This window comes from Micromys minutus (genome assembly GCF_963924665.1).
Source record: "Micromys minutus genome assembly, chromosome: 4".
In the NCBI taxonomy this organism is placed as follows: Eukaryota; Metazoa; Chordata; class Mammalia; order Rodentia; family Muridae; genus Micromys; species Micromys minutus.
The window spans coordinates 67,095,047-67,121,712 of record NC_137973.1 but is presented as its reverse complement, the minus strand read 5'-3'; the positions used below and the strand labels follow the sequence as shown (position 1 = coordinate 67,121,712).

The following is a 26,666-nucleotide window of genomic DNA, read 5'->3' as shown; positions in this document are numbered from 1 at the left end:
ACACCATGACTCTTTTTCCCAAAGAGAAATGTACTGAATGTTCAGCTTGGTAGGTTATGGGATCATATTCCTCCTAGAATTCCCCTCCATCTCAGAAAACAGGCCTTATGGTGCAAAATGGTGGTGAGTATACAAGTTCCTTATGCAGTAGGATGAAAAGGGGTGAGAGGTGAGAGTTCATTAAATTGGCTGGAGAGATGGCTCAGTTGTAAGGGGTGGGTGCCTGTGGGGACCCACCACTTACATCAGGCAGCTCACAACTGCCTGAAATTCCAGCTGTTTAGCAGATGTCCTCTATAGACTCGTGCACTCAAGGGCACTTACTACCCCCATATACATAAGTAATACAAAATGTATAAATAAATAATATAATAAAAATTAATATAAAATGAAATTTTTGGACAGGATTTTTCCGGTCTCCATCTGCACCCAGAGCTAAAACTGTCCCACAGCCCTCCACGCTTGGAGAACTGGTCTCCCAGGAGTGCTCTCCTAAGATTACAGGCTCACAGACTCACAGGAGGGACAAGACCAACCAACACCAGAGATGCGGAGAGGAAAGCGCAAGAACCGAAGTAACAGAAACCGAGGCTCTTTGGCATCATCTGCAAACAGTTCTTCCACCACAGCCAATCCTGGAAACCCCAACACACCAGAAAAACAAGACTTAGATTTAAAATCACACTCTCATGATGGTGATGGAGAACTTTGAGAAGGGCGCAAATAATTTCCTTGTAGAACTTGAGGGAAACACACCCGAACTGGCAAAGAAAATTAACAAAATCTTCCAGGATTTAAAATCATGTTTCATGATGATGATGATCAAGAACTTTGAGAAGGACCTAAATAATTTCCTTAAAGAATTTGAGGAAAATACAACCGAACTGGTGAAGAAAACTAAAGCCTCCCAGGATCTAAGAAAGGAATTAGAAACATTAAAGGAAATACAGAGGGAGCTAACCCTGGAGTTAGAGAACCTACGAAAAAGATCAGGAGTCGTAGGTTCAAGTATCACCAACAGAATACAAGAGACAGAAGAGAATAAAATAAAAAATTTAAAATAAGTTTGCTTGAGGCTGCTTTTTTGTCCTGATGCCTGATATACTAGGGTCTGCAGCCAACCCCATCTGTTAGGAAGGCAGAGGAATGCTCTTCTGTAATGGCTGCATTCATGCCTAGGTAACAGTTAGTGCCTACTGGAGTGGAAACCACCACAGCAGAGGAGTGGATACCATGATAGTCACCATGAGTGAGTGCGAATAAATCTTCAAGATTACCACTATTCTAAAACTGACATCATCAGAATGGATTTATTCTTGTTATTGTAAAGGATATTTTGTTACAGCAAGTGAAATCTTTGGATGGGGAAGCCTTTAATTTTTTCAAATTCTATTTTTCTCAACTAGTGTTTTTGTAAGAACTAAAGAAAATATTGGTGAGTGTCACTTGATTTTTCTATTTTCTATTTTGTAGGATATATTTGAAAGATTCCTTTTGGACTCTCAAGGGTCTTAATGATATAACTTAGACCTAATATTGTACAAAATTATGTGAAATACATTAGTGTAAACTGTTGAACAGATAAGGTTCAAGTTTTATTTTTCTTTCTTAATGGTTACTACACACTAGACAGTAAGGTTTTTATTGAATGGATTTGTGTGTGAAAAGCCATACCTCTTTATAAGATTGTTTCTATACAGATGAAAATTTTATATCCACACTTAGAGGTGCAAAAGCAATCTAGGAATATAATTGTTCTTAGCCTGACCTGACTACAGAGCCCACTAAAGAATGCATCCAAATGTGAAAATTTCTATATTTTTGGAAGAAAAATAAAACCTTACTTGCTCACAAATACTACTCATCTATGTCTGCATTAATCCTGGCAAGTCTAATTAGTCTCCTTTTCAGACAGTCATTCTGTTGGGACAGCTGCTTTATTAGCAAACGCATCTATGCCCAATCCATTTGCTGTTTCTCTGTCACTGCTTGCACTGAGAAGGAAAGTGAGTTGGGTTTTCTAATTTCTACCTGGCAGTCATTCCTGTGTTATTGGTGACCAGCTGTGTGAGTACCTGTGATTGAAGGTTGGCTCCTAACAGATACAGCATCTTCCTAATTCAGTGTAAGATGGTCACATGTTTGTGAGTCCCTTAGTGGACTCACTGTTCCAAGCCCCTAAGCAGTTGAGTCCCTGCTGATCAATAAAAAATTGTTTTACGTCTTTGGTGCCACCTTTGAATCGGCCCTGATTTTATGTTTTAATCTCACAGATGGTATTCATAAATAAGGAAGTCATATGGGGTGTAATAAAATTTATATCTGCTTTCAAATGGGATTTTGGAGCCTCTTTTTGTTCTATTTTATATGACTTTTGATATTTTCCCCCTGAGAGTCTGCTGTTTTGTTGAACTACTCTAATCACTTATGTCTCGCTATGCAGCATATTATTCTGAGTGCTTTAAATTATACGACTAACTAATAAGATCGCTTTTCCATGTTCATTCATCCCTGGCGCTGAGGTAATCATGTGGGGCTGCCATAGGCATTTGACCATTTTGTTCCACTCTGATACTCAAACCCCATATGACATCCTTTCATGAGGTGGTGTCTGTCTCAGTGGAGAATGTGCCCTCCCAGTTCCTTGCACACAAAGCCCCTGATCCAGCTCTGCTATGTATATGTACACCCCACATATAGGAGAGCTCTCAGGCAAGTCAGTGACCCCAGGCAGCATTGATAAAGATATAGGATAGTCCAGTAGCTCCACTGTGGGGTTGGTGGAGGCTTTTTATAATGGAGAAGTGTTTGCAAATAACTGCTAGCCTCTTCTGAGATGCTGTATTACTCAATGTATTTAATAGCATGAGACATTTGTGTTATAACTAAAGCTGCTGATTTATATGAAACCGAGAATTTTATTATTAAATAACAAAAAGTAGGATAAATATTTTGAAGTGAACATTTGTATGATAACAATAGAAATAATGGCTCAAAGCCAGGCCCCGTGGAACACATGTAATCCCAGAACAGGAAGGTGAGGACCTGAGGTTCAGAAGTTCAAGGCCAGTTTCTCCTATACATACTAATAAATAAAAAAGGGTCCTACAAGATAGTAAAGTAAAAAAATCATAGAAAAGACGGATGTTAAGGTTACTCAACAAAAGCCACTAGTGGATGATAGTCATGGTAAAGACAGTATAAATGAAACAGTTTTGACTCTGGTTTTAAAGTCTAATGAAGAAAGCATTAATCCCTGCCCTTGCATTAGGTTGGACAAAGCTGCTGGGGCAAATGAGAGCATGGTGTGGAACCCATACAAAGGATGTACATATCCGGATCAGTCAAGTAACACATTCTGAATTAGTGGCATTAAAACAAAAAGGTGGGAAATGAGTAATGAAATTGTGAGGTGTTTAAAAATGTATGGGTAAAGGAAGCTTTGTGTAGTTCTTGCAAGAAGACAATATCTGAGAAAGGTTAATACTTTTGTTGGGAATAGAGGCTATGAGGTTAGAAGGGCTATGCTCTGGGGAGCTAGGGAGTGTTGAAAGGCATAGAAATAGAGAAACATGTTTAACTTTGCTTATTAGATAGGTGGTATACCTTTTAAGTTTATTATGTTTTATATTTAAGAGTGAATTGTCTTTAAAAACAGTATCAATGAACCTAAACCTAGGCAGGGGAAACATTGTATCTCTATTTTATTAGCAAAACTTTAGGTAAAACAAAGAAAGTATTTACTGTACTCTGACTATAGGTAGATTGAACATTTATTTTGGAAGATGAAAAACTCCAATAAAAGGCAATTAATTACTTGAAGGATGGTAATTTATGCATAGCATATATTTATGGAAAACAATCATTTACATTTATAAAACTGTGCTTTTCAAGGAAGTTCATCTAACATTTCATTTTATGTTCACAAGTGTAAATACATCCTTTGAAAAGCAAATGAGAAATACACAGTTGGATGCAATCAACCAACCATTGGACTGAGAACAGGGTCCCCAATGAAGGAGTTAGAGAAAGGACTGAAGGAGTTGAAGGGGTTTTTCAACCTCTTAGGAAGAACAATAACAACCAACCAGACTCCCAGAGATTAAACCACCAACCAAAGAGCACACATGGAGGAGAACCCATGGCTCCAGCAGCATATGTAGCAAAGGATGGCCTTAATGGGGATCAAGGAAAGGAGGCTCTTGTGACCTGTGAAGCTTCAATGCCCCAGTGTAGGGGAATGCCAGGGTAGGGAGGTGGGAGTGAGTGGGTGGGTAGGTGAACACTCTCAGAGGCAGGGGGAAGGGTGATGGAAAGGGGGATTTCAGAGAGGAAACTGGGAAAGGGAATAACAAAAATTATACCTTGATCCAGGGACCAGGAACCCAGGATTGGGACCTCTGCTCCCACCCAGCGGCTCAGGAAAAGCGCGCCCCTGCCCTGCCTGATCCAGGGACCAGGAACCCAGCATTGGGACCTCTGTTCCCACCTGGCGGCTTTGGGGCACAGAACAGGGCTCTGCCCATCTGCCACCTGGACCAGTGGAGATCCAGGGAAACAGACCAGATACAAGGGAAAGGGGAGAACATATCACTGACAACAAGATGGCACGAGGAAAGCGAAAGAGCATATCCCAAGGAAACCAAGACAACCTGGCAACACCAGAACCCAGCTCTCCCATCACAGCACACATTGGAGTGCCAAACACTCCAGAAAAAGAAGACGCAGACCTAAAATCATACCTCAAGACGATGATAGAGATCCTTAAACAAGAACGGGAGGAAAAGAAAAAAATCAGAAGCTTTTAAAGAAAAAACAAGAAAATCACTCAAAGAACTCAAAGAACTAGAGGAAAACAGACCAAAGAGATGAAGGAATGGAAGAAGGAATTTAAAACGGAAATTGACACAATAAAGAAAACACTAAAAGAGATAACCCTAGAGGTAGAACACCTAAAAAAGAAATCAGGAGTCATAGAAGCAAGCATTTCCAATAGACTACAAGAGATGGAAGAGAGAATCTTGGGGGCTGAAGACAACATTGAGAACATAGACAAAGCAGTCAGAGAAGATGCAAAAACCAAAAAGCTCCTAACCCAAAATGTCCAGGATCTCCAGGACACAAAGAGAAGACCAAACCTAAGGATAATAGGAATAGAAGAGGGAGAAGAGTATCAACTAAGAGGCACAGTAAATATCTTCAACAAAATTGTAGAAGAAAACTTCCCTGCCCTTAAGAATGAAATGACCACGAGCATAAAAGAAGCCTTCAGAACTCTAAATAGGTTTGACCAGAAAAGAAATTCCTCCCAACACATAATAGTCAAAACACCAAGTGCCCAAAGTAAAGAAAGAAAACTAAAAGCAGTAAGGGAAAAAGGTCATGTAACATATAAAGGCAGACCAATCAGAATCATACCCAATTTCTCAACAGAGACTATGAAAGCTAGAAGAGCCTGGACAGACGTCATGCAGACCCTAAGAGAGCACAAGTGCCAACCCAAGTTGCAATGCCCAGCAAAACTATCAATCACCATAGATGGAGAGATGAAGATATTTCAAGACAAATCTAAATTTACACAATATCTGACCACAAACCCTGCACTACAACGAGTTATAGGTGGAAAACCCAATACAATGAGGGGGAACTACATCCTAGTAAAAACAAGAACACTCCTAAGCCAGAAAACCCAAAGAAGAAAGAGACACAGACACAACTCAACCTACAAAAGCAATAATAGCAGGAAACAGAAACCACTATTCCTTGATATCTATTAACATAAATGGTCTCAACTCCCCAATAAAGAGACATAGGCTATCAGACTGGATACATAATCAAAATCCAGCCTTTTGCTGCATACAGGAAACTCATCTCAGAGACAAAGACAGACACTATCTCAGAGTAAAAGATTGGTTAAAAAACTTCCAAGCAAACAGCCCCAAGAAGCAAGCTGGAGTGGCTATTCTAATACCAAATAAAGTAAATTTCCAACAAAATTATCAAAAAAGATAAAGAAGGACACTTTTTACTTATTACAGGGGAAATCTGTCAAGAGGAACTCTCAATCCTTAACATATATGCTCCAAATGCAAAAGCACACACATTCATAAAAGAAACCCTAATAAAGCAAAAAAATAAAAAAAAATACATTTCACCCCACACAATAATAGTGGGAGACTTTAATACCCCACTCTCACCAATGGACAGATCATGGAAACAGAAACTGAACAAGGACACTGCAAAACTAGCAGAGACTATGAACCAACTGGAATTAATAGATATACTCCTATGCATCCTCTCAGATCACCATGGTCTAAGGCTGATCTTTAACAACAACAAAGACAACAAAAAGCCCAACAATGCTCTGTAAAATGATAGCAGGGTCAAGGAAGAAATAAAGAAATTAAGGATTTTCTAGAATTTAATGAAAACGAAAACACAACATACCCTAACCTATGGGATGCAATGAAAGCAGTACTGAGAGGAAAACTTACAGCCCTGAGCACTTCAAAAAGAAACTGGAGAGAGCATACATCAGCAACTTGACAGCATAGCTAAAAGCTCTAGAACAAAAGGAAGCAGATACACCCAAGAGGAGTAGACGGCAAGAAATCATCAAAATTAGGGCAGAAATAGACCAAATAGAAACAAAAAGAAACATCGAAAGAATCAAAAAAACCAAGAGCTGGTTCTTTGAGAAAATCAACAAGATTGATAAACCCCTAATCAGACTAACTAGAGGGCAAAGAGAGAGTATACAAATTAACAAAATCAGAAAGGAAAGTGGAGATAAAACAACTGAAACTGAGGAAATTCAAGAAATCATCAGATCCTACTACAAAAGCCTATACTCCACCAAGTTGGAAAATCTGGAGGAAATGGATGAATTCCTAGACAGATACAAGATCCTAAAGTTAAACCAGGACCAGGTAAACCATCTAAATAATCCCATAACACCTAAAGAAATAGAAGAAGTCATCAAAAGCCTCCCAACCAAAAAAATCCCAGGTCCAGACAGGTTCAGTGCAGAATTTTATCAGACATTTATTGCGGACATAACACCAATACTCTCCAAAGTATTCCACAAGATAAAATCAGATGGAATACTACCTAACTCATTTTTTGAGGCTACAATAACCCTCTTTCCTAAACCACACAAAGACCCTCCAAGGAAAGAGAACTTCAGACCAATCTCACTTATGAACATTGATGTAAAAATAATCAACTAAATCCTTGCAAACCGAATCCAAGAACACATCAAAATGACCATTCACCATGACCAAGTAGGCTTCATCCCTGGGAAGCAGGGATAGTTTAATATAAGGAAAACCATCAATGTAATCCACCATATAAACAAACTCAAAGAACAAAATCACATGGTCATCTCACTAGATGTTGAGAAAGTATTTGACAAAATTCAACACCCCTTCATGTTAAGAGTCCTGGAAAGAACAAGAATCAAGGTCCATACCTAAATATAATAAAAGCAATATACAGCAACCCAACAGCCAACATCAAACTTAACGGTGGGAAACTTGAAGCAATCCCACTAAAATCAGTGACTCGACAAGGCTGCCCACTCTCCCCCTACCAGTTCAACATAGTACTGGAAGTCCTGGCTGGTGCAATTAGACAGCAAAAGGAGATCAAGGGGATACAAATCGGAAAGGAAGAGGTGAGCCCACAAATTCCACCAGAGAACTCCTACAGCTGATAAACAAGTTCAGCAAAGTAGTTGGATACAAAATTAACTCAAACAAATCAGTAGCCTTCCTATATTCAAAGGGCAAACATGTGGAGAAAGAAATTAGGGAAAAGATACCCTTCAAAATAGTCACAAAAACTATGAAATACATTGGTGTGACTCTAACTAAGCAAGTGAAGAACCTGTGTGACAAGAACTTCAAACCTCTAAAGAAGGAAATCGAGGAAGATCTCAGAAAATGGAAAGATCTCCCATGCTCATGGATTAAAAGGATCAACATTTAAAAATGGCCATCCTACCAAAAGCAATCTACAGATTCAATGCAATCCCCATCAAAATTTCAACCCAGTTCTTCATTGTGTTGGAAAGATAAATGTGCAATTTCATCTGGAATAACAAAAGACCTAGAATAGCGAAATCCATCTTCAATAACAAGAAAATATCTGTGGGAATCACTATCCCTGACCTCAAGCTACATTACAAGGCAAATGTGCTGAAAACTGCATTGTACTGGTACAGAAATATGCACATGGATCAATGGAATAGAATATGAGATCCAGTAATGAGCCCTCATGTATATGGTCACCTGATTTTTGACAAAGGAGCTGTAAACCTTCAATGGAAAAAGAACAGCCTATTCAACAAATGGTGCTGGTCTAACTGGCACTCAGCATGTAAAAGAATGAAAATAGACCCTTTCTTATCTCCTTGTACAAAGCTCAAGTGTAAGTGGATCAAAGATCTCCACATTAAACCAGATACATTGAAACTATTAGATGAGAAAGTAGGGAAAACCTTAGAACACATAGGCACAGGTGAAAATTTCCTGAATAAAACACCAATGGCTCAAGCTCTAAGGTCAAAGATTAACAAATGGGACTTAATGAGATTGCAAAGTTTCTGTAAGGTCATGAAAACAAAATGGCAGCCAACAGAATGGGAAAAGATCTTTACCAACCCCACATCAGATAGAGGCCTACTATCCAAGGTATCCAAAGAACTCAAAAAGCTAGATATCAGAGAATCAAACAACCCTATTAAAAAATGGGGTATAGAGATAAACAAAACGTTCTCATTTGAGGAATATCTAATGGCTGAGAAACATCTGTGGAAGTGCTCGACATCCTTAGCCATCAGGGAAATGCAAATCAAAACAACCCTGAGATTCCACCTCACACCATTCAGATTGGCCAAGATCCAAAACTCAGATGACAACAGATGCTGGAGAGGCTGCGGAGAAAGAGGAACACTTCTCCACTGTTGGTGGGGTTACAAACTAATACAACCACTCTGGAAATCAGTCTGGCGATACCTTAGAAAATTGGACATACTACCTGAAGACCCAGCTATTCCACTTCTGGGCATATACCCCAGAGACACCTTAGTACACAACAAAGATATATGCACCACAATGTTCATAGCAGCTCTATTTATAATAGCCAGAAGCTGGAAGGAACCAGATGTCCTGCAGTAGATGAATGGATACAAAAATTGTGGTATATTTACACAATGGAGTACTACTCAGCTATCAGAAACAATGACTTTATGAAATTCTTAAGAAAATGGATGCATCTAGAGAATATCATCCTGAGTGAGATAACCCAGTCATAAAGAACAGACATAATATGCAGTCACTGATATTGGGATGCTAACCCCAGAGGCTCGGACTGCCCCAGAAACAACTCACAGACTGTGTGAAGCTCAAGAAAAAAACAAAACAAACAAACAAACAAAGAAAAAAAACCCCATCATGCTCAATCCTTACCAAGGGAATGTTCACTATTCCAGGTTACTTCCTGTTTTACATGTACTTTTTGCTCATTGTAACTAGTAAGACCTTAATGCAGAGTATCAAACCTTAAAAAAAAAAAAAAAAAAAAAAAGCCAAACACTGGAAAAAAAATTATACCTACTTAGGTTACGTAGCAGTTTTTTTTGAGACAACACCTATCATCTCTTTGGGAAGCTTATTAAGACAATCGATGTCCTAAAGGGAGGGGAATCATTGTATCCTACAGGGAATCTCATAAGTCCCAGCAAGTAAACAACTCAGTCTAGGAAGTCCCTGAATGTTAGTATACACACACACACATACACACACACACACACACACACACACACACATGTATATTTCTTCCCTCCTAAATACATAAGCAGTAAGATCTGCTGTGAGACACTCTCAGACCTGCTGAGCTACCTGAAAGAGGCAAAGATTACCTGAGCTTCCTGAAAGGCAATCTTCAACCTGTTGGTCTTCCTGTGAGTTGTAGAGTAAACTCCTAGATTGTAGATTTCATGAATTTTTATCCACAGCAATGTGGGGTTTTGATGATGCAAATGTAACAGACTTTGCCAAATAGTCCTAATAAATTCATTGGTTCACTAGTTGAACTCTGGTCGTGGCATTTTTATGTTTTATTCCATTGTCTGATGTAACTGGGTACTTATTTAGCCCATTTACCCTCAGAAATATTGACACATAGTCACCTCACATACTGATAATAATGTTCTGGCACATAATGAATGACTAAACTTACTCAGGATGCAAATGAATTTGAAGAACTTAATTTTTTTTAAGATCACACTGGATAATAGTTTTCAGATGGCCTAGCATATGTACTGCATAAATGAAGACCTAGAGGTTTATGAAAGACAGGAGATACATGAACTTATGACTAGGAAACCTATTACTAATACAATCTTAAGAGTTCTGGTAATTTTTCTAAGGACTGGATAAGCTATGCTTTCTCAAAGTGAAACAAATCACTTGTCTTCAAACCTCTTTGAGTAAATAGCTATTAAAACAAGCTCTGCAGTATCCTTGTTCCTTTCAGTAACTTTTGGTTTAATTAAAAAAAAATGTCAGGCCAAACTAATTCTTTAAACTGGACTTACTTTTTGTGCTTGAAAATAGAGACATTATTTTTTTAAGTGTTTTCCCCCTAGTGACTGCACTCAAAACTAGGTGTTTCGAAGCTCAAAGGCAAAAATGCATAAAAACACCTTTCAAAACTCAGCTTGGTTTTAGAACCTTAACTCATTGCAAATGCTTATAGCAATGGGATGATATTAATTGGATCTGTGTGTTGTGAGCTGGAAAACTTCAATGTCATTACTTGAGGGGTCATATTTGTTGATGGACAAGTACATATATCTCTGGAAATTTTGTGAAATATATACTTAGCCAGGCCTCCTGGCTGACCTACTGTGAATCTACAAACATGTTTTCTTGGCATGTGGAAATTCAGCTGACAATAAAACCCATCAGAATTGAACAAGATATACAATCACCAAGGCATCTAATTAACTTGTCAGCCTTAAGTAGTTTGAAGGATAGATTAGTAGTACTCTGAAAATCTTATTATGAAATGTTGTTCTTTGCACAAATGCCAAATAATGTTTTTTTTTTTTTTTTTGGTAAAGGATACAATTAAGTCAGATAGAATTTATAATGTCAAAGAACACAATCACACAAATATATTTTGCACACACATTTGCTCACTTAAAAAGCTTATGAATGATACTTAGCTGGCCAGAGCCCTTGTTGCACGATGTCAGCTGCAAACTGTAACTTAACTGTAGTCTTACTTGTACTTGGGAGTTTGAAAATGGGAGTGGGTGGGGGAATATAGACAAACAAAGTACTAGGTATGGGCACTGGTAGGATCATTCTTTTCTGTTATGTCTAAATTTGAATTAGAATGCTCAAGGCTTTGAGAGAATTTAGAAAGCAGAATCCAGTCTTATTTTCTTAAATAAGAAGTTTTGGAAATAGTATGAGTTATGAATGTTAGTTGAAGTGTCATGCTAAACAATTTGTGCTTCAAGAAAAAAATATTGCTTTTGAGCTAGAAAATGTAGCTTTTGATGGAAAATATCTCAGCAAGAGAGAAACTTGCTGCTGGCTTGTTAGGAGCATTGATGTGCATGGGGATTATGGGATTATTTTCTTGACAGTGTTATGTGTGTAGAATGTCTTGTGACCATATTCTTATCTCATTCATTACCCTTACTTATCCATCTCCTATCGTTCAACAAGATCCACCATTAGGACCCAAAGAAAATGCATGAACCACATCTTAATTCTCCTGTAGGAAGCCTCTGCATTTCCAAGGATGATCTCTGCTGAGCTAAGTCAGAGCTCCGCATTTCTCCCAGCCCTCAGCCTAGACGATCATCAGCCCTCAGGCTCCATACTCCATTGCTTGGCTCTTCTGCAACTCCCAGCAGTGCATGGATGTCTAAGAGTCTGAGGATCTCAGAGGCACTGGCCTCATCACAGGCCTGGGGACCCCTGACACTTCTTTCCGACTTCTGTGCAGCTCCCCAGTGGCAACTAGGGGCCTGGAAGTCAGGGAATACTAGCTTTGGCTTTCTAATATCTCAGACTGTACTCTCCCACATCTGGAGTGGTGTCTTGTCACTTTCCTGAAGCCCAGAACCCAACCAACAGCAGCGTAGGATAAGTACAGTCAAACTCTGAATTTCACATCCAGAGCACAGAAGTGGCCTGTAGTGGGACAGAACTTGGAATAACACAAGGATGGCAGGACTTAATTTCTGCCCCTGGAACAGAGCCTCTATGAGTGTTGATGGCTGCTGTGGGTGTAAGGCTTGTTTGTATAATAATGTACATGTTTCATGTTCCTCCTTTGAGGAATGTCCTCTCTGACAAGATTAATGACTCCATGATAATTAGAGACAGCATGAGTCTGGGAGGAGAGGGTATGGCTAAGGTCTCAGCAAAATGTTAGGTGTTGAGACCTACAGGACAGCCCTTAGGGCTGTGGGAAAGAACTCTGAAAACATGAGTTCAAAATATATAATTTTTCAACTATGAAAAATTTAAGGATGCAATATGAACTGTATAAGGAGCTTCACAGACCTAAAAGGACAGAGTGCCTGAATAAATGAGCAAGCTTGTCAGAAGGTTACAAAAGCAGGCAGATTCCTGAGTTCAAGGTCAGCCTGGGACAGAGCTAGGTTAGGCCCAGACATGGTAGGAATGTCAGTCTCAGAGTGAGATCCCACCCAAGTAGTTTATTATCTGTGCTTACAAAGGCAGACACATCTCTGAACTCATTTGGAATGCTAAAAAATGTGTTTGTTGTCTTTTTCTAAGAATCAGGGAGTTGGGGGTCATAGAATGCTGATTTCAGGGACAATCAAAAGGGAACCTGGAGAAATTGTTTGAATATTAGTTCATGAACATGTAAACAAAAAGACTGGTCCTTGGTCTATGAAAGTTGAGCTTGGTCTATGAGAGTTGAGCTACCTGGAGAAGCTGTCTGGAGATCTCCTGAGAACGCTGTTTCAAGCACAGGGCTATCTCTGTTAAGCTGTTCAGAGCAGAACACAGGCTGTCAGCTTGTAACCCGTGGTTTGACTTTGAGTTGTTCTTTTGCCACTCCCAGACACCTGTTCCTCAGGACTCCTCTTCAAGCCAAGGCTGGTCCTTGGCAATAAGCAGAATGAAGACAGTTTTAACTTTGGAGAATTTTGTTTACTCATGAGTATTTCCCTCATCAATGTGTTTTGGTACAAATTCGTCACATAATCTGATGAATCTTAAAAATCCTTCTTAACTGGGTGCCTGCTGAACAGCACCAGATAATGTAAAGGAATTATAATTCCAACATTCATTTGAAATGACATACTTCATTACCATTGAGAATATTTGTTGGGATGAAGCTGTCATCTTTGTTCCCAAGAGCAAATCAACACAGTAAGCATGCTCTGGATATTCTGTAGGATGCTGTGTTTTGTTTTTGTTTTTTTTTTTGCACTGGAAATACTTCATAGTAGAGGAGACAGCTGTGCCCACTCTTGGTGTTGAGAACTTAAGTGCTATATTCAGATTCTTGAATTATCTAATTGCTGCTCTGCTGAAGTGCTCTGCCAAAATATAGTACAGTCATGTCAGACAGAGAGAGGGCAGTTTGCTGGGGACCACCCAGCAGCTTGCCCAGAATCATGAGCTGGCAGGGTTGTTTCCTGTGCAGCTGATCACCATGTAAGGGATCTATTCAATGCAGTCCTGAAAACCTTGGGAGATATGAGATTAAAATGAGTTTTTTCAAAGCATAACATTTTTGTTTTCTGAAAGTAGATACCAGTATGTATGTAAGATTACCTCAGCATCTTACTAACAGCAAAACTTGTTTTAAAAGGTCCCTTGCTTTAAATAGGTGGTACTTTACTAATCAGTCTAAAATTAAAGCTGATGCTTATAGTTAAGAATGTTCTCAATACAGAAGATAAATATAAAAGATTCTAGGTTTGAATGATAATTTTCTTTCCCTGCATGCTGCATTTTTTTGTTTGTTTTTGGCACTACTGTCAAGTAATCTCTTCATATGGTTTCCCCGGGTTCATGTATTAGAGCTCAGATTCTAGCACATGGGACTAGTAGGAGGTTTTGGCAAAGCCAGTTTTAAGGGGTCAAATCCCAACAGGTCTCTAGTTTAAAGGGAGTCAAGTCTAAGTTGATGGTTTGGTGGGGAGGCAGATATAAAGATGGATTTTAAGTTTTCTCACACCACAATGCAGTTTGTGCTGAGGTGACCACATATATAAACATGAGGAAGACCTCCTGGGAGTCTTCAGGTCTAGCAGGAAATGTGCTTTCCCCTATCAGTCCAGCTTGGGATGCATTTTGTTAGTGCCCATGTTCCTTCTCCCATAAACCAGTGGCTTGTTCTGTGTACTAACCTCAGAACTTTAAAAAAGAAAACAAATTCTTTATTTTTGTAAAAAAATTGATAAAAGTCATATTTTCAAGTCATACAGTATCCTGAAGAACACAGTTGCAGAGACACCCATTTCACTTGCTCTCTCCAGAACCTTCAGCTTCCTGCCTGGTCCATTGTGGCATCTCCATTTTCTGTAGGTTATTCCCACTTTTCCTAGCATCCAGCATCCCCCTTTCTCTTAGAGTATCTTCTCTCCCTTCTAGTCAGGGACATTTTTAGGTTTGGGATCTGGCTTTGAAGGAGCAAGGAGCAGGGTTAGCCAACTTTCAGAGCTTCTCTGTGGCTGATTCTTCACCTTGTTTTTTGTTTTTTGGTTTTTTTTTTTTTGGTTTTTTTTTTTTTTTTGTTTTTTTAATCCCTGTTAACATCTGTTTCAGCCAACTGTTTGAGCATGGGGGTAGAGATGGATTGTAGGTCCTTATACTTGCTGACTAAACAAAGCGTGGAGGACTACAACTAACCTGCTATCCTCTTTGTCTTACTTAGATTTTTAGTGGATGGTACAGTGCCCACTTCATTCAAGTCAGTGAGGATGACACTTGTTTATGCATCCAGTGGTTCAAATGTTGATCTCTTCCAGAGATGCCCACAGATGCAACTAGGAATATTATGCTATCTGGGCATGACAAGCCAGATTTATCAGGCCACCATCATTTTTCTGCTGAGCTGTTTCAAGGTGCAGTGGCTCTCTGAAGGCTGTGTGGCTAGAAACATAACATTTTCCTTGCAGTTGTTTTTCCTTGTTCCAGGCCTCTGCTCCCTCCTCCCATCTTCCTATTCTCCTGGAATTTAATGGCCCAGTAAAGCATTAATTGATCAGTTTTGCCTCATGCTCAGATTCCTTAGCTCAGGCTAAGATTTATTCAGCTAATATTTCTCGAACGAGAGTTATTGTTAGCATTTTGTTTTACATGTACTTTATGCTCATTGTAACTATTAAGTTTTCAAGGCATACTATCAAACCTTGAAAAAAATCAAGTACTGACTAAAAAATATATTCATATAGTTTTATGTAAAAACTATGTTAAAATCGGAAAAAAAAGTACTGACAAAAATGTATAATTTTAAGCAAAAAATGTTTAAAATCTGAACATTTATCTTTGTTTTGTAAAATAAAGTTGTTAAAAAAAAGGAGCAGAGATCTTGGAGAAACTGTATTACAATCATGTGAAATTACATTTGAAATTAGTTAGATGTGGGTGATTGAGTAATGCTTAACTTTATACATGTAAAATATCAAGACGCATCATAATGTGCACAGCGTACAAATGAATTTATAATTATTTTCTCTGAGGTAATGAGAAGCTGCCATGATTTTCATGTAGTAAAGAAATGCCCAGGTGTCTATCTACATATATACAGGTAAATATTATGTATATGTATGTATTTACTTGTGTGCACAGGTTAATGTATATTAACTTTATATATTTTATTAAAATGATATGCTATGCTTTTTGAAGCATGTCAAATATAAAATATTTTTAATCTCTAAAAAAAAGTTATTGTTAGATAATTCTATTTTTAGGTGCCTTAACTGTGCAGTGTTCAGAACACTAGGGATGAGTTGCTTGAAGAAAGGAAATACAAATTTCTGCCTCGGCACAACTATTTTCAAGCAAGGAGGGAGATAAAGTGAATGACAAACATGATAAATAAATAGTACATTTTAATGTATGAGATGAACTATAGGCAAGGACATAATCAGCTCCATCTTTTTTCTGGGTTTTCTTTTCTCCTGTTTCCTACACTTCTGTCAGTAGCCTCTCCAAAGTATAAACTTGATGTCTCATTATTTTTTGCTCCATCCTTGTTTTGGTTTACACCACCAGAGTATTAACCTATTTAGTTTTCTGTCCCTCCAGTCCACTCAGGATTACTTTTTCTTGTCCACATCTTTGTTGAGTCTGCCACCTCATGTGAATTCTGCGGTAAAGGTTGGGTTGGAGCTTCTACATTGTCCTTTAGAAGTCTAGTCATGCCAGAGCTCTCAAATTCAGAGTCAGTCTTTGCATCCTGTAGCTAGCAGAGAGAAAGGCTGTGTGGAGAAGGCTGTGGTTTTGAGTCCTGGAGACAGATCTATGCAAGGAGATTATCATCATCATCATCACCGAGGCATGGTCTTGCTCTGTAGCCTGGACTGGCCTTAATTAATACTGTTTGGCCTTCAGAATGTTGGATAACAGACAGATTTGTGTCACCAATGCCAAGTTTAAGGAGACTTCAAACACATTTGTAGGGTTAGAAGAAAAATAAAATTAATGAACACAAGTGCTATTTCTTTCAAGGCTTTATCTCCAAACACTAATCACACATTTTAAAACAACACTAACCTCTTCTAATATTGGAAATCCAGTGCCCTAAAACAAAAGTAGTATCCTTACTCTGTCTTTTGAACAAAGTTATGTCTGAAAGGGTTTTGGTCTGTCAACCTCATTCTACTCTGGTTTCTGGAAGTGCTTGGGTTTTGTAGTTCTTAAGGCCCCATAATTATTGACGAATTATAAATTTCTCTCCTAAGCTTCTGGTTTCTTGTGATCAATAGTTGGTTCTTGTTGAATGGCAGTCATTACATGGACCCTTTTGCTCTCTGTAATCTCCATTATATTCATGGTTCTGGGCATTCAGCCTCTGCCATGTGTCTGTTTATCAATGGTCATCTAGCTGCTCAAATAAAGAGGTGTATTTTAGGATTCACTAAGGTAACGACTCATCACAATCAGGTGTGCAGTTTCCCACTTGCATTTCAGTTTGCCTAGATATTTGCTGAATGACGTACCTTGTCGACACTCAAAGGTCCTGTTTCCTGTGGTCCTGCCATCTTCAAACTATGGCATGTGTAGAATGGTAGCCTAAGAGTATAAAATATACATCTAGGCATATTTTGTTTTCACTGTTTCTATATTCAATACCAGTACAATGCTTAAGAACACAATCAGTATTTTATTTCTTCTCAAATATAGCTAAATGGGCATTGAAAATCTTATTTTAGTCTAACTAACATGTTATAATTGTAAATACTTATAGGATACAGAGTGTTACACATGTTCAAAGTTGAATGATTAAATAGACCTAATTAATATGTCAGTAATTGTGGTTAGAACCTTTGATTTATTCTTTTGGAAAAATTGAAATATATATTATTAACTATAGGTATGTTATGTAACATATTTAAAAAGGAATTGACTACTTGTGAGCAGTTTTAGTTTTGTATGTAATTACAAATATTTTGATGTTTTAAATTGTTGAATAGGCTGTCCTTTTTCCATTGAATGTTTACTGCTCCTTTGTCAAAAATCAGGTGACCATATACATGAGGGCTCATTTCTGGATCTTCTATTCTATTCCATTGATCCACATGCCTATTTCTGTACCAGTACCATGCAGTTTTCAGCACAATTGCCTTGTAATATAGCTTGAGGTCAGGGATAGTGATTCCCGCAGATGTTTTTTTGTTGTTGAGGATGGATTTCGCTATTCTAGGTCTTTTGTTATTCCATATGAAATTGCACATGGATCTTTCCAATTCCATGAAGAACTGGGTTGGAATTTTGATGGGGATTGCATTGAATCTGTAGATTGCTTTTGGTAGATTGAAATATAGTTACATCACCTACCCCTTCCCCTTTCTCCCTTTAGCACCTCCCAGGTACCCTAACTTGAATCCCTCTCATTTTCCCTCACTCCCAAGTGAATAGCCTCTTTATATTACATTTATATTATATCTGTCATGCACATATATATGTATATTTAAAAGATTTATTTTTAACTCGTGTGTTATTTCTTTGTTTAGTTGCATGTAAATGTGTGCAGTGTGCAGTTCTCATGAAGACCAGAAGAGGATACTAGATTCCTTGGAACTAGAGTTTCATACAGAAGGTTGTGAGCCACCATGTCCATGGTGGGAAGTGGATCCAGGTTCTTTGCAAAAGCAGAGATTGCTCTTCACTGCTAAGCTAGTGGTCCAGCCCAGTTTTGGATATCTTTTTACCTCTTTCCTCTGCTAACATTCATAGATGGAGGTAACATCATATCACTTTTGTATTTTAAAGAATTATGATTTGAATAACTTGCTTTAGAAAGAGAAGAATGAAGTTTACCACATGAACTAACCATTGAAACCTGAATTGGCTAAAATGATACAAGTGGGAAAAAATATTTGGACTACTCAGGTATTTGAAAAAAACAAAATCTGCTTATATGGTGTTTTTGTTTGTTTGTTTGTCTATTTTTGTATACGAGATGCTGGCCTCAGACTGATCCCAGGCTTCACTGAATTGCTTTGAAGGAGAAAATTAGAAATCACAAACAACATAAATACCTTCTGTTGCTGTGACTTTGAGCTCTGCATGCTTGAGTCCTTGGTGTTGGTGTCCCCAGTAAAGGAAATCTCACAGTTCATTCAATGATGTGCTCATTTCAATGAAATATATTCAATGTTCACTGTGTGCTTGCAACAGGAGGGGTTAAAGTCGGAGCTTAATGCGTGTATCTCAGAAGGTGTCACATCAAACAAATACCACCATCTTCGAGTGGTTAAGGAAGGAAACCAAGTATTAAATTTCACAGCGGACAAATTAGCATTTAAATGAAAAGTCACAGGTGCGGGCAAATTCTTTTGTTTTAGGATTTTAAGAAAGATGCTGTTAATTTCTTTTCTTCACTCTTTTTTTCTCTCCAAATAATGGTTTTACCACCAACACACAAACCTCACTTGATGATGCCGGAAGTCAGTTCACACTCTGTCAAGCACTGAACATTTGTTGTTGTCAGTGTTGATCATAGTCTATAGGAGATTATTCTTTCATAGACAGTATAGTTGAGGCAGAAACAGACATAGCACACTTATTGTATTTATGTTGGACTGTAGGAGACTCAAGAGACCTTGGGTGTGCAGTTAGAATATGCTTCAATTTTTTGTTGTTGCATTTCTTCTATGGAAACTGTGCTGGCCTTGTCAGCTGTGGAATTCCTGTGGAGTTTTGGATCTTAAATCTTAACCCCTTCATCATAAGAGTTTACATATCTATAAGAAGTCAGAGGAATCTTGTAGATGAGAACCATCTATAGGATGCTAGGGTTATACTATTTAATAAATAATTTTGGTTCAAAATAAAGTATTATTGCTAGCTCACATGTAGAATACTAAATTTAGGTGTTTCTTACTCTGTACAAAAATTAATTCAAAATGTGTTAAGTGCTTCAATATAAGATCCTAGTCTTTGAAACTGTTAGAAGAAGATGTTAGAAAATATTTTCAGATACAGGCAATGACTTCTGAGCAGGACTTTAATAACACCAAAAAAACAACGTCAAGGTTTGGCATCAAATGACATTACATCAATTTAAAGGCTTTTACACAGCAAAGGCAACAGTTTCCATAGTGAAGAGAAAGCCTACAGGATGGAAGGAAATATTTTCTGGTTATCATCCAAATAGGACATTCAAGTCTAGAACATACAAACAGCTAAAATTTAAACAGAATGAATACTCTGTGAATAAGAGAATTAACAGGCACTTTTCAAAGAAGGATGGACCAATAGTGAACAAATACATCTGTAATGGTTTGTATATGCTTGGCTCAGGGAGTGCTACTATTAGGATATGTGGCCCTGTTGGGATATGTATGGCTTTGTTGGAGTGGGTGTGTCACTGTGGATGTGGGCTTTAAGACTCTCATCTTAGTAGCCTGGAAGTCAGTATTCTGCTAGCAGCCTTCAGATGAAGATGTAGAACTCTCAGCTCCACCTGCACCATGCCTGGTAGGATGTTGCCATGTTCCCACCTTGATGATAATGACTGAACCTTTGAACCTGTAGGCCAGCCCCAGGTAAACTTTGTTCTTAATAAGAGTTGCCTTGGTCATGGTGTCTGTTTGCAGCAGTAAAACTCTAAGACAGCATCTTTAGACTGCAGGGAAATGGAAGTTCAGATTATAGAGGCACTTGTATGGTGATTTCATTTTACACTAATTTGAATGGGTTTCATTAAGAAAGCAGAAAGCCATCAAAAATTGGTAAGAAAACACTGGTGGTGAGAATGGAAACTATCAGGCACAATTTCTGTGGGAATAAAAGTTCATCAGAAACTAATGATGGAGCTACTAAATAGCCCAGAAGTATTTCTCCTGTGTATATGTGGCCAAAGAATATAATAGGGATACCTACACAGCTGTGCTACTGAGCTACTATCCTCATAACAAATTATGTAACATCATAAGTACCCACTGAAAAATAAGTGGATGAAGAAAATGTATACATGCAGAACAGAATCACATTCAACCAGGAAGAATAATGAAGTCATTTTGCCTGCAGGAAAATGATTCAATTGGACATTATCCTGGACCAGAGAAATGGACCAAACTCAGGAAAGAAAGTTTTTTTTCATATGTAGAACCGAAAAAGAGAACAAAACAGGCACAAAAGTAGGGACACTCAAGGAAGGGGAAGGGGACCAGTGCGGGGAGAAGAGATTCTGCCAGAAGGGATGAGAGGGCTGAGTATGGTCAGGTACATTCTATGTGAGTGCTGGGAGGAACAAGTGCTTTTGCCCAAATTCAAACAAAAGATTGCAGAGGAAGTCAGGCTTAAACCCAGTTTAAAATGATTTCCTTGAGCATTTTATACTAAGTAATTTGATCCCATCCAACCCTCAACTCCCTCCATAACCTCTCTTCCTCTACAACTTTGAAGTCCCCTCCCCCCTGCCCCCCCCCCCCACTCAGTCTGTCCCATTTAGTCTTAGGCGTGAGGTCTGCTCTGGTATGTGGATGACCTACTAGGAAAAGGAAACCTTTCTTCCGGCAGCTACCAAATACCAAGAGCTGCTCAGATCGGGATGGAATCCTGTGCCTGCCCTCCATCTTTGATGCTGGGATTTGATCTGGCTTGATCTTTCCCAACTCTGTGAATGCTGTGTCCAATGTTATCTACCACGTCTCTCTGACAACCTCCAAGCACTTTCTTCTGAAGATCCTTCAGCTGGAAGAAGGGTGTGTCCACTTAGGGTTAAGCATTCCACAGTTTCTTGTTCTCTGAACATTGACCAGTTGAGGGTCTCTGCATTAATTGCTACCTACTACAGTGAGAAGCGTCTTTGAAGAGGATTGAGAGATGCTTTAACTAGGAATAAATCATTAGGAGTCATTTTAATACTGTGTTTATTTAGAAGTGATAATATTGGGTTCTCCCTTAGAGCCTATTGCTTCTCTGGCCACGTGTTATGGGTCCCTTTAAAAGGGCCAGATATGGTTCCATCTCATGGAGTGAACCCTAGATCCAATCAGAAAATGGTTGCTTACTTCCATAACAGTCACACCACAGTCTCACCAGTAGGCATATATATTTTTTTTAATTGAAGAACTTTATTTAGAAAACAAACAAAGATAAATGTACACATTTTAAGCATTTTTTGCATAAAAATATACGAATACATTTTTGTCATTGCTTGGCTTTTTTAAACTAAGGTTTGATAGTGTGCATTAAGATTTTACTAGTTACAATGATGTAGGCGTATCTTACTAGAGCAGTTATTGTAGCTTTTGGGTTTACAGCTAGGCGAGATTGATGGTTATATTTCTTCTTTAGAAGCATGCATAGCATTCCTTTCACCAAAAAAAAAAAAAAAAAAAAAAACTAGTAACTTTATCAAGATATTGGTGTTTTTACTTGTTGCATGTTGTATCTAGCTGGGGAATTGTCCCCACCTTATAAAACAACATCATTACATTTCTTTTTATATATCTGTATATATTTTAGGAAGCTTTGATAGTAGTGTGTTTCCACATGTTATTTTTCAAAATACTTTCAGTGTTAGTCAGCTTCCCAAAAATTCTCTCTCTGTGTGTGTTTGAATAAGAATGAGCCCCCCCCCCACAGGTTCATATATATGAATACTTTGTAACCTGAGAGTGGAATTGTTTAAAAGGATTAGAATAATTAGGGGATATAACCTTGTAAGTGTGGAGGAAGTGTTTCCCTTGGTGTGCACTTTGATGTTTCAATAAATCCCATGCCAGGCCTGGTCTCTCTCTCTTGGCCTGAAGGTCAAGATGCTGCTTTCAGTTGCTGCTCCATCACCATGTATGCCACCATGCTCCCTGCCATGACAACAATGGACTGAACCTGAAGCTATAAGCAAGCCTCCAGTGAAATGCTTTCGTTTAGGAGTTGCCTTGGTCACGGTGCCTTTTCACAGCACTAGAGCAGACTAAGACATTCCTCTAACTTGTCCTGTCACCTTCAACCCAATTTAACCCTCCATGTTCCATCCTGACCCTTTAACCCTCTATACCACAGTGTTCTATCTTCTCTCCCTTGAAAGTCCCTCCCCACTGACCTCTCGTTAGATCTTCAGCTTGTATGGGACTTCCAAACAGAACACACGTATCTGAAGATTCAAAGCTAACATCCAGAAATGAGGGAAAACGTGACATTTGCCTTTCTGGGTCTGGGTTAGCCTACTTACTCGGAATGATTATTTATAGTTTCACACGTTTACCTATGAGCTCCTTAATGCTGAGTGATATTTCCATGGTGTAAATGCACCGTATTTCCACTATCAACTCATAAATTGATGGGTGTCTAGGTTGCTTCAATTTTCTGGCTCTTGTGTATAGAGCAAGAATGAACATGGATGAGCAAGTATCTCTGTAATAAGATAGTCTTTTCACTGTAAGTCCAAGAGTATAGCTAGATCACATGGTAGATCTATTTTCATCATTTTGAGGAACCACCCCACTAATTTCTGTTGCACCCACTTGGCCCGGTGATCTGGGTGTCCACTCCCACAGAGACACAGATAGACCAAGACACTGATGCAATAGGCAAGAGGTTTAATTAATTTATAAGTCCAGTATACTGGGGTCATTCTGCAAACAGGACAGAGATGGCCCCGAGGTTTCAAAGTACACCATTTTTATACAGTTCTGAGGGCAGATTTCAGCAACAGCATGGGGTGGTGACATCTCATTGGTGGGTTATAGTGACCCTTTGATTCATTGGATGAGGGGGTTTAGGCTGATGATGATGCATGCATATTTGGACATTTCTATGAGACCTTGTGGCTGTCAGCCAGTAAATTCTGTCTTTGTTTACTTTTTCAAAACTGGGTGTTTTCAAGACTGGGTGTTTCAAAAAAGTCTCAGAGCAGGGACAACTTAACCCTACCAAGAGCCTCAGCATTCTTGGGTGTTTTGGAAAGTCCCAGGGTGGAGGGCAACTGCAACTTGTCCCTAGGTGGCCTGGCCAAGAGCCATACAGTTTCCATGGTGGAACAACAAGGCGCATGTCCATTAACATGGAAGATGTGGCCCCTTTCCCCACATACATGCCAGCATCAGTTGTCATTTGTTTCATTGATCTTGGTTGGCCATTCTGATTGGGGTGAGATGAAATATCAAAGTAGCTTTAATTTGCATTTGCCTGGTGGCTGAAAATGTTGTGTGGCCCTGGCTGGTCCAAAACTCACTATTTAGATAAGGGTGGCCTAGAATTCAAAGACTTATTTGTTTTTGCTTCCCAAGTTCTGGGATTAAAGGTGTGTACTACCACACTTAGCTCTAGTGTTGAACACCAAAAGAACCTATTTCGCAGCCATTTCATTCTCAATAAATGAAGATATTCCTAAGAGGAACTTCTACAACACTAAGTTACTAGATTAAAAAAAAGAAATCTGGATCGCTCTCTTCAGTGTCTAAAGAACCCTTTCTTTCCTTCCTTCACACAGTGATCTGACTACTAGAAGTTCACTTTGTCTATTCTCAGGATCCATGGCAGAGGAATCTTTGATTCCTGTGGGAATCCCACTGTTGAGGTGGATCTCTACAATGCAAAAGGTCTCTTCTGAGCTGCAGTGCCCAGCGGTGCGTCAACTGACATCTACGAAGCCCTAGAACTCCGAGACAGTGATAAGATTCGCGTCATGGGGAGGGTGTCTCAAAGGCTGTTGAGCACATCAATAACACTATTCACCTGCTCTGGTTAGCGAGAAAGTGAATATTGTGGAGCAAGAGAAGATTGACCAGCTGATGATCGAGTTGGACAGCACTGAGAATAAATCTAAATTTGGTGCAAATGCCATCCTGGGAGTGTCCCTGGCTGTCTGCAAAGCTGGTGCCGTGAAAAAGGAGGTGCCCCTTTACTGTCACGTTGCTGACTTGGCCAGCAACCCTGAAGCCATCCTGCCGGTCCCAGCTTTTAATGTGATCAAAGGCGGTTCTCATGCTGGCAGCATGCAAGAGCTCATGATCCTGCCTGTGGGGGTATTCAGTTTCTGGGAAGCCATGCATTGGAGCAGAGTTTTACCACAACCTGAAGAATGTCATCAAGGAGAAGTACGGGAAAGATGCCACCAATGTGAGTGATGAGGATGGATTCGAACCTAACATCCTGGAGGACAAAGACACATTGGAGCTGCTTAAGACTGCAACTGCAAAGGCCAGCTACACTGCCCAGGTCATTGGCATGGATGTGGCTGCCTCTGAGTTCTACAGGGCTGGCAAGTGTGACTTGGACTTCAAGTCTCCTGATGACCCCAACTGGTACATCACACCCGACCTGCTGGCTGACCTATGCAAGTCCTTCTTCCAGAACTACCCAGTGGTGTCCATTGAAGACCCTTTTGACCAGGACGACTGGGATGCTTGGCGGAAATTCACAGCTAGTGGGGGCATCTAGGTGGTGGGGGATGACCTCACAGTGACCAACCCTAAGCAGATTGCCAAGGCTGCGGGCGAGAAGTCCTGCAACTGCCTCCTGCTCAAAATGAACCAGATCGGCTCTGTGACCAAGTGTCTGCAGGAATGTAAGCTGGCCCAGTCCAATGGCTGGGGTGTCATTGCTCTAAAACCCTGAGGAGTCTTAGCTCAGGAGCACAACCCACAGAACACAATTATAAGATAGACCGCTGTAATAACAAGAGGTTTTTATTCAATGTACATGGGGTTGCTCATCCTTGCAGGGAGAGTCAACAACGAACTCAAAAAGCACACATCTTTTATACTTTTTTGTGAGGGGGGTGAACTACTATATTATACTGGTCCGCAGTATAATTTTCAGAAAGGGGAGAGGAAGGGGGGAGCAACTTTGGCAGTAAGGTTGTTGACAATTTGCATTCTCCTTGAAATTCAGTACAGGGAGGGGTAGGGGAGCTGTTCCTAAAGCAGTCATTTTTGTTTTGTCCTAACTCAGCTTGGTCAGTATAGCTTGACCTGTCCACTAAAACTTTGTTTTTACATTTTCAGAACCTGGTTTATATATTCTAAAACTTTGAGGGGTTTTGTCCTTGTTTTGTCTCTCAGATGGGTGATTAGAGCATGAGCTACCTATGACATGCGGCAGATCCCTATCTAGGAATTTCTGGAGGGTTAGGTGGCTGTGAGTATATTTTGTGGGTTTTCTGAGAATCACTCTGGGCCATTGTTTTTATTTGTCAGATGCAGGCAGGAACTCATAGCCTTGGGATGACTGACTTTAACCATTTCTGTGTCTTTAGGGTCTCACATTCTAAGAATGGGATGTTTTGGAAAACTCTCAGAGCCCCTGAAAACTTTGATTTTTACATCATCATGGTGTCCCATCAATCTGGGGAGACTGAGGTCAATATCATTGCCTGCCTGGTGGTGGGGCTCTGCACTAGGCGGATCAAGACTGGTGCCCCTTGCCAGTCTGAGCGCCTGGCCAAGGATAGTTAGATCCTTAGAACTGAGGAAGAGCTGGGCAGCAAAGCCAAGCTTGCTGGCAGGTCCTTCATGGACTCCCTGGACAAGTAAAGCATGGACTGGAGATCCCTGTAGACACCAACTCTGTCCCTGATGTCATCCAGGTGGCTCAAGGCCAGCCCAGTGCTTGCCCCTCCCATGTCACTGATTTCTTAGATGGCCACACATGACCTTGCCCTGCTGGAGTCCCCAGCTTTGTAATCATGTGATCAGTCCGAATCATTGTTTGTGTGACCTGACTTACCAGCTAATGTCTGGAACTCTCAGCACTCCAGTGGAATCTCAGGTGCCCACCGTCCAGACTTCCCCCTTGGTTTACATGCAAAAATAAAAGCCACAGGAGCCAAAACAAAACAAACCCAACATCAATCAATCAATCAATCAATCAATCAATCAAACAAACAAACAAAAAACCCAAAACAAAAAAAAAACTGGAGAGATCTCATATTAATAACTTAAAGCTGCACCCAAAGTCCTTGGAAATAAAAAAATA

At 39.5% G+C, this 26,666-nt stretch overlaps 1 pseudogene across 1 annotated transcript; it reads left to right on the top strand.

Annotated features, from left to right (window-relative positions):
- The first annotated feature begins 815 nt into the window (after window positions 1–815).
- On the top strand, window positions 816–26,224 carry LOC308420128 (alpha-enolase-like; annotated as a pseudogene). The gene is made up of 3 exons: window positions 816–998; window positions 24,196–25,284; window positions 25,992–26,224. The product of its transcript is annotated as an alpha-enolase-like (transcript).
- The last annotated feature ends 442 nt before the right edge of the window (window positions 26,225–26,666 follow it).